Raw genomic sequence first — 8662 nt, forward strand, 5'->3', positions numbered from 1 at the left:
TTTTTTTTTTTTTCATGTATATGTGGTACTGGGGATCAAACCTAATGGTATTCTATCACTGAGTGACATCACCAGCCATTTATTTTTAATTTGAGACTAAGTTTCCCAGGTGGGATTCTAACTTGTTATTCTTCTGCTTCAGCCTCACTCAGGGCCGGGGTCACGGGTGTGTACCACCGCTGTCTGCTAGACCTACTTCGTCTTAACCCTTTGTCCCGACTGTAAAACTCTCCAAAGACTGGTTCAACCTTTTTAAAAGCTAAATGTCTTAAAGAATCGCACATGTGCGTGCAACGGCTCAGTCTAGCACACATTCCAAGTAAGGAGGGCGGCATCTCAATCTCTGGTTGCTCTTGGAAACGTAGGGGAAGAAAACCTTAGGTGATTTTTGGTAGAGATCTAATTTAATTCATTTAACCCTTCCTTTCCAGGAAAATGATAAATTCAAAAGCGAGACACCATGCTCACTTGGTGTCACTAAGACACACTGCTGGTTAACCCCTGAATTGTAATTTAGGGAGGGTATACAATTATTTGTTTAAGTTAATGAGGTATTAGAAATCATCCTTTCATTAATATATTGTCGTAATAAAATAACGTTCAGTTTCTTGGTTTTCTTGAAGATCTCTCCTCATGGATTTGCAGTTTTTACTGAATGAAACTCAAGAGGAAGAAGGGGACAGGGCAGGGATGACGTGCATCAAGTGCCATCTATGTGTCAAACTTCGCGAGGACATTTTAACATTATCATAGGGCTCGCACTCAGCTGGTGTGCGCTGGCAGGGTTTGTGGGTAGTTGATGACCAGCATCTGTTCTGATCTTGTGGTGCCCAAGCCCGTCCAATAATACATTATTAAATATTTTAGTGTTATGCCTACTTTATTTTAAACTTCAAAATAAATTTCCAGGGAAAAAGGAATCCTGGGAGACAGAAGAATCAGCGTTCAGGGACCCCCTCCTGCCCCTGGGAAATTTGCCGGCTTCTGCTTGGCTCAGTTCTGGAACCCAAGAACCATGTTCCTAAACATTTCCTTGCATGGAAGTGTCTAAGCAATGAGGATGCATTTTTCTGCATGGCGAGTTGGGTTTTCTAAAGATGTGTTTTCTAACTCTGGCAGTGGAGTCTCTGGAAGCTGTGTGGTTCATAGGGGGCTAGGGAAAGAGAACAACCAAGCCAGGTCCGCTGTGTCTGCATGCACCTGTTCTGGATGTATCCACCTGCATCCCAGGCCACCTGCATGCCAGGCCTGTATCCTTGGCTGAGTGCACTGGGAAGCAGCAGCTGTGTGTGGTATCTGCCTCCACATCTGTAACCAAGGAGACATGCCATCCATCCTATGAAAAGTCAGACATCATGGCGCAGAAAGGGTACCTTGCTCAGCCATGAAAAAATATTAGAAGCTGCATCTTTGAGACTCTTCAAAACCTGTTTGTGTCCAGGAATATAGTTTGTTTCAACTTTCTTGTAGCTGAAAAATCCCTTCGTCTAAAACTGATCATAATATATATGGGCCTAATGTATTTATGAGAAAGAAGTAGTCTGCTCTGATTAGAGAGAGAGAGAGAGAGAGAGAGAGAGAGAGAGATTCAGCTAGATCCTCATCCTTTCTGCAGCCCCTGCAGCCCCTTCTCAAGACTCAATATTGTGCTCTTATGAGCAGAGTTGGAGAAACATTGACCTGCAAAATGCCGCCACCCTTAGACCCACTCTCTGTTCTTCACCTTGGTAAATAATTAATTCAACAAACATACTGTGTAGCTATTGAGTGCCAGACTCTAGGAATACAGAGATAAATAAATAGTGTCAGCCATCAAAAATCTCATAGAGGAAGGAGGTAAAGAGGGAGAGCGAGAGGTGGAAAAAAAACCAGCCACTGATATTGTGCCTTTCTGTATCAATTCTCACAACTGGAAGACAGGAATGTTTATCTTTAAAAGATGAGCAAACTAAAAATCAGAAGGGTTGAGAAACGCATTGTCATGCATTTCCTCAGGGAAGGAACAGGATGAACACCCTGGTCTCAGGAATCCCAGACCCAGGCTCTTTCTTTTGTTGGGACAGACAGACAGACAGATGGACAGACAGACAGACAGACAGACAGACACACACACACACACACACACACACACGTACACCTACACATGCACACAGCCTGTAATTTGTTGCAAATCTGCAACAAAGTGAACACATTTCAACACAAATTAAAATTTAAAATGCAAATCACCTAAGGAGCAGGGGAAAGGTCCACGGATACCTACACATTAAGTCATTAAAATCATTCTAATAATAGTGACAGCACCTACACAACCATTGCACTACACCAGTGATCACCTGCCCCTCCCATAGCAGCTCTGCAAGCCAGAAGCCCTGGTATTGTTATTGCCATTTTGCAGAAGTAGAGGTAAATCCCTGGGCTATACCTGGAAAGTAATATGCTTGAGCTGACTGTCATCTGCCTAAGGGAAAAAGTATCTAGAAGTTGGGATGAAACCTCCAACCAGCTTTAATACTGTCTCTGACTACCTGTGAGACCTTAGGCAAGTCAATTAACCTTTTTAGGCCATAATTTGCTCATCAGTAAAAGTAGAAGTGCCTGTTTCTTTATCCTTCAGGGCCCTCAGCCTCAATCTATGATGAATCTGCAGCTTCTCAAAATTCTCCCAGCTACTGTAGTATGTGGTTTGCTCAGAAATAGAACCCACCTTTTATCCCAAAGTTTTCTGCAATTTCATGCTGCTGGTTGTTATTAAACTCGAGTGAAACTTCATCATTTCCTAGGCATAGATTTCAGTTGTATAAATGACATGATTTTACTTCAGTCTATTTTAAATAAAATTAGACTGAGCTGATTGAGAGGTAGGTGTGCAAACGTTGGTTGTTAGAAGCTATGAACGTTGTGTAAATCCAAGACTGCATGCATGGATGGAGGAAAATCTAGAGGAACATAAAATGAAAAACACTGAGAAAAGACAGCACTGTGAGGCTGCGCTACAGATTTTTTGGCCAGGAGGAGAAATAGATGGATTCCTTCTTACTGCATACCACGAAATTGACAGAGCAGCAACATATCTTAGTGCTAGAGATTTTAGTCTCCAAGTATCCGCAGCAACTTTCATTCCTCCACAAGCAAAACACTGACAATTTCTTGACCAGCCTTGCTGATAATTTCATTTCCCAGAAGACAGAGTAAGCATTAAGGAGAACTCCTGCCCGGGACCCAATTCTGACAGAGACCAGTAGGTAAAATGGAAATGATTGGAACCTTGGGGAAAAGCAGCCATGCGCTCATAGAGTTTGATTTAAGCAGTGTTCTGCCTATGCAAACACAAATGATTCTAATGAGCAAGAAAATGGGGAGGAAACTAAAGAAACTAGTGTGCTGCACAGGGACTTACTGACAGGCTCTGAATTTAAAACAGCATGTGCAAAAGATGGTAAGAGGGCCACACAATCAGGCATAAATATAAGAAGGTAGCATAGACCTACAAAAAGGCAGCAAGACTAAAGCGCAGGACCAGCTAAGGTTTGTGAAAGTTGTTAAAGAGAACCAAAATCACTTTGCCTTAGCTTGAAATAAAAGGATCGGTAAAGGAATAGGCCCATTTTTTAAAAGTGGAAGACATAAAATTGATTCATGAAAAAGAGAGCAAACCTCCTTTATCCTTTTGTTTCTTCTCTATTGATTCATTCATGACTCTGTTCACATGTCACAACATGTTGTAAGGTCAAAAAGGGACCCCGGCAGCCCTTCTAAAAATAGTGCTGTCTGACATGCTGTAACCTCTAGACTTCCTATTTTTGCACAGAGTTACTGGTATCACTTGAGTGTGTTCCTTTTCTGCGCTGGAATGGGAACTCAGTGAGTTTAGTGCCTCGATTCAGTGTTCATCCCTTATTCTTATACTCTGTATGTACTAAGAACTGCTTGTTAAATATGTGTTGGATGAGCGAAGTCATGATGGTTAGGCAGTGGCTAAGAACTGGAAGAGAGATAAGGGGATTGTAATGAAGATGACGTTTATTGAGAATATAGAGGCATCACACACTAACTATGAACATGCACTTGTTCCTATAGACGTCCCTGCAGCCCCGTAAGGCATGCGTTACTGTTGCATTAAAGAGTTTGCTCATAGGTCTTAGACTACAGAAATGAAGAGCAGGGATGTGAATGAAGATAGTTACGACCTTGGTCTGAGCACTTTGCCTGTGTGCCCTCCTGGCGTCACGTGACCCGTGGAGCTGCCAACGTGTCCCTTGACCTCTGTGAATTATTACCAGAAATTTACGTTGTGTTATAAATGTTTACTTAATTCCATTCACTGGATGGTAGTATCAGGAGACACAAAAATAATTGCCTTATAGTCAAATAAGGGCACAACTTTAGATCTATGAGATTGATCTTGCTAGGGTGGGGAGCATGAATAATCTAGACTATATAAAAGATTTCGAAAGCATTTTTGAATGTGATTTTAGGGAAAATTGTAAATTAAAAAAGAATAAGATATTTACACTGATTTTACGTATTCCTTCCTGTGAGGCTTAGTAAACCAGTGTGTGAGGATAACGGATACAAATATGCATTTTATCAAGGAATTTAAATTCTTTCTGTACATCTTGCGAACCAGATGAAAAAAAATGTGGGCTTAGAGGTTGGACTTTTTTAATCTATTTCGTATAGGGTCTCACTATGCAGATTGAACTTGTAGTGATGCTTCCTGTTTTTTAGCCTCCCAACCACTGGGATTATAGGCAAGTGCCACTGTGCCCAGTCTCAATCTCAGTTTCAGTATTTCTTAGTGTTCCAGATCAAAGCCTGCCCCCCCCCATCTGCCTAAGCAGGCACTGTAATCCGCTGAGCTACTGGGTCGGCCCTAGGGGTTGGATTTTTGTGCGGTTTCATAACTAGTTGAATGATTGCACCCATGGCAGTAATCAAGCATCTGTGTCAGCCAGAAGGAATGCTTCCGAGCAGACAGCACAGGCCTTTGTCCTTGGCCATGTCTGCTGTGAACAGATCTATCAACGACTGAGATAGAGCTCTAGAAAGAGACGCCCGTCCAGCGTAGGTTCCACAAGCCGAGCAAGGTGGCACATTCCAGTAACCCCAGCTACTCGGAGGCTGAGGAGGGTGGATTCTAACTGCGAGTCCTCTCTGGGCAATTTCATAAGACACTGTCTCAAAATAAGAAATAGATAAACAGATGAAATTGGTCACAATGATGGGCTGCAGGACGTGTGACGGAGCAACTGCATTCAGTGGGAAAATAAGGGCCCATCTGTCAGAGGGACAGCAGAATAGTATGGTTAGAAAAAACAAACACCGACGGGCCACATTGTAGCTCAGTGGTGCAGTGCCTGCCTGGCAAGAGTGAGGTCCTGAGTTCAATTCCTAGGGACATGGATGGAAGGATTATAAAACTTTAGAATTTAGCATCCTGAATGGCAAAGGGAATTAAAAACCATCTTCCATGAGAAAAGCCCAAAAGAATTGGGACTTTCTAGTTGGAAAGTTATTGTTTTGGTAGTTTTAGCTGACTAGTAAAACCATAATCATTTTAATCAGCATTTAGCATTCACTAAGTTCCATGCTAACCATTTTCCACTCATTGATACCACCAACAATTCCAAGGTGTGATCTCTGGGTTATTTTAATGCTACGTCTAAAAAGCTGAGGCCAAGTGTGGGTGGAATAGCTCAGTGGACTAAGCACCTACTTAGACAAGCACAGGGACCAGGGTTCGATTCCCAGTACCACATGCCACGCTGGCCCTGCCCGTGGTGGCGCAGGCCTGTAATCCCAGTGCTGAGGAGGCTGAAAACAGGAGGATCACTAGAAGCCTAAGCTACGAAGTGAGACCCTATACCAAATACATAAAACAAAACAAAACAAAACTGAGGTCAAGGAGTCTAATATATCCAAGGCAATAGATGCAAGCAAGAGATAGAACTGTAATTGAACTTGGGTCAGTCTTTTTCTCATGCCTACTCAATTATTCCCTATAGAAGATTTCTCTTACTAGATGGAAATTAAATTATATTATGTGTGTATGTATGTGTATCTGTATGTTCACAGATGTGATAAGCAAAATATAGAAAACAATAAAAACAAAATATAGCAATAAGACAAGGAATAGGTACATCAATCTTTAACAATGGTTGTACTTGAGTAGTCATAAAATGGCATTTTATTAATCTACTTTTAATTTTCCAAATGTTCTTTCCTAAACTTACCCTAATTTTGTAAAAAATCTACCTACATTGTCTGGAAAAAAAATTATTATGAGGAAGAAGGATTAGCTTTATTTTAAATGATCCAAAGGGGTTGAATTAAGATGAGAGTGTCGTGAGGCATAGTTCAGTGTAAAAACTGAGCCATTTGGCCTCAGAAGTCTTGCAAGAAGTAATATCTTGACAGAAGATGCTAATGCAAGCTTGGAAAAACTAGTTTTTGTTTGTTTGTTTATAATTTTTCTGAGACAGGGTCTTATTGTGTGGTCTAGGATGGCCTTCAACTCAACACCATACCTGGCCTGGAAACCATGAGACTGTATAGTTCTGTATGATCAAGTTTATAATCCAAAAGATTAAAATCAGGAAGTGCAAAATATGCACCAGAAAAAAATAGGCCAATGCCTAGGTAGCTGGTTAATGCATCATTAACTGCGCCTTTGTAGTCAGTTCCAAGGGACCCTATTTTATAAATACATTTAACAGGATATTTGTGTAATGAACACATGAAACATTGGGCCAGGAAAAGGAGCCCACAGACAACCCTGAGTTTCTATGCTACGTTTTACATGACATGCATGGACAGCCTGACTGCCCTGAGAAAACCCTCATGGACATTTGCTTCCTGCACTCCTGGTGTAGCCCTGGCTGTTGACATCTGTGCACAGAGTAAGCAGTCCCCCCAGCAAGGATCACTTGGGCATGCCTCCCCTCCTGCACTCTCTCCCTCTGTACCAGCCTCCTGTGAGCATCCTATTTCTTCTTCTTCTTCTTTTTTTTTTTAAAGAGAATTTTTTTAATTATCTAAACTGAAACTTCCACAAAAGCAGGGACAATGTCTCTCTTTTCGATCATCCTCGATCATATAATGCTTGCTAAAATAGACACAAAACAAGTTATTTATCGAATTTGTTTGGCAGGGACATTCAGCAAGCTTTTGTTTCGTTATCTATTTTTGATGAAAAGGACGCCTCTGATTTTTAGTGCAGACCTCAGCGAGGTTGATCCCTGAGGATTGCCAATATTTGTTAGCCCTTTCTAGATGCATGCTTTCCTGTCTATGAGGAAGACGCCAAGACCCACCGCTTCAGCAGAGGAGATACTTTTAATTGGAGTAAGGAAAGCAATGTGATTTTTCTTTTCAGGGTAAGAAGGTGTCAATTTTCATCAAATGATAAGTGTAAAGATTGAGTTTCCAGTACAGAGGGGCTGGATAGAATTTGAGATGTTACCTCCTCTTTTCCAAAATCAGTTCTACAGTGTTTTTTTACTGTTGACCTTCTGCACAGCTTTTTCAACATGAGTAGGGTCAGGCTGCCACAAAATAAGAGGAAAAGTGAATATTCACTCTTTTCCCAAATGTTATTCATGCAGTTGGACACAAAGTGGTACAATCTGATGCTGAAACTTACTTAGAAGCTTTAGAGTAGAAAAGAAAAACCAGGACAGGCTTTGGTATTGGTATTGTATATTATATTAAACAGCATCTTTATGGCTTTTTAAATAGCTTTTCATGAGGTGAGCATAGCACAACCTACAATAAACATACAATTTCAAAATGAAAAACAATTGGAGATATAGTACTCAGTGGTAGAATATTGACTGGTATCTGTGAGGCCCTAGGTTCAATTTCCCAAGCTGCAAAATACAAAGAATCAAAATCAGGGGTCATAAATGCTTGCCTGGCAAGCACATGGTCCTGAGTTTGATCCCTAGTACAACAAGAACAAAAAAAAAAAAAAAAATCCCCAAATAAACTTTAAAGCCTCAAAATATATTGTGACAATGGATGGCTCATAAAAATATAGGATAAAGCCTGACTTGAAAAGTTTGGGAGGTGCTGTCCTTTGACTGTTAATTAAAAAGATGGGCAAAGAAAAAAAAAGCAACAAATATATATTATTCATAAGACTAATTTGCAAACATATTAAAAATACAAAATTTCCAGCCCACATAGATTCTGATTCAAAAGATATAGTCTGAGGCCCAAAAATCTGTAGTGTAAACAGTATCACCAAAAACTGGGGCACACAGCTAGCCATAGGAGATCCGGAAGAGGAGGAGTTAGTATAGAGCAGACCCTGCTGTCACACTGCTCCCCGTCTACTGGATCAGCTGTCCTGACCACCTCCATGTTTATCAGAATGCAGAGAAGCTGGAGGCCCCTGGGATGCAGTATTTCAGGCGAGAAAAATAGTCTGCCAAGCCTGGTGGCCCACGTCTGTAATGCCAGCCCCAGGGTGGCTAAGGCAGGACTACAGCCATTTCCAGGCCAGCCTGGGCTACACGGTGAACTCAAGTCCAGCTTGAGCTGCATATGCTGAACTTTCTCAAAAAATAAACAAAAAGGGGGCTGGGAAGATAGCTCAGTAGAATAAGCACTTGCATGGCAAGCGCAAGATCCTGAGTTCAATCCCCGGTACTGCAAAAAA

At 41.3% G+C, this 8662-nt stretch overlaps 1 protein-coding gene and 1 pseudogene across 8 annotated transcripts in view; one reads left to right on the plus strand and one right to left on the minus strand.

Moving 5' to 3' along the window:
* LOC101588926 overlaps window positions 1-753 on the plus strand; it is a 4559-nt pseudogene extending 3806 nt beyond the window's left edge.
* The window catches only part of Adgrl2 (adhesion G protein-coupled receptor L2), a 228560-nt gene that overhangs the window by 209058 nt on the left and 10840 nt on the right, over window positions 1-8662 (minus strand). The window lies entirely within an intron of this gene.

The sequence above is a fragment of the Octodon degus genome, unplaced genomic scaffold, assembly GCF_000260255.1.
Source record: "Octodon degus isolate 3935 unplaced genomic scaffold, OctDeg1.0 scaffold00109, whole genome shotgun sequence".
Lineage (NCBI taxonomy): Eukaryota > Metazoa > Chordata > Mammalia > Rodentia > Octodontidae > Octodon > Octodon degus.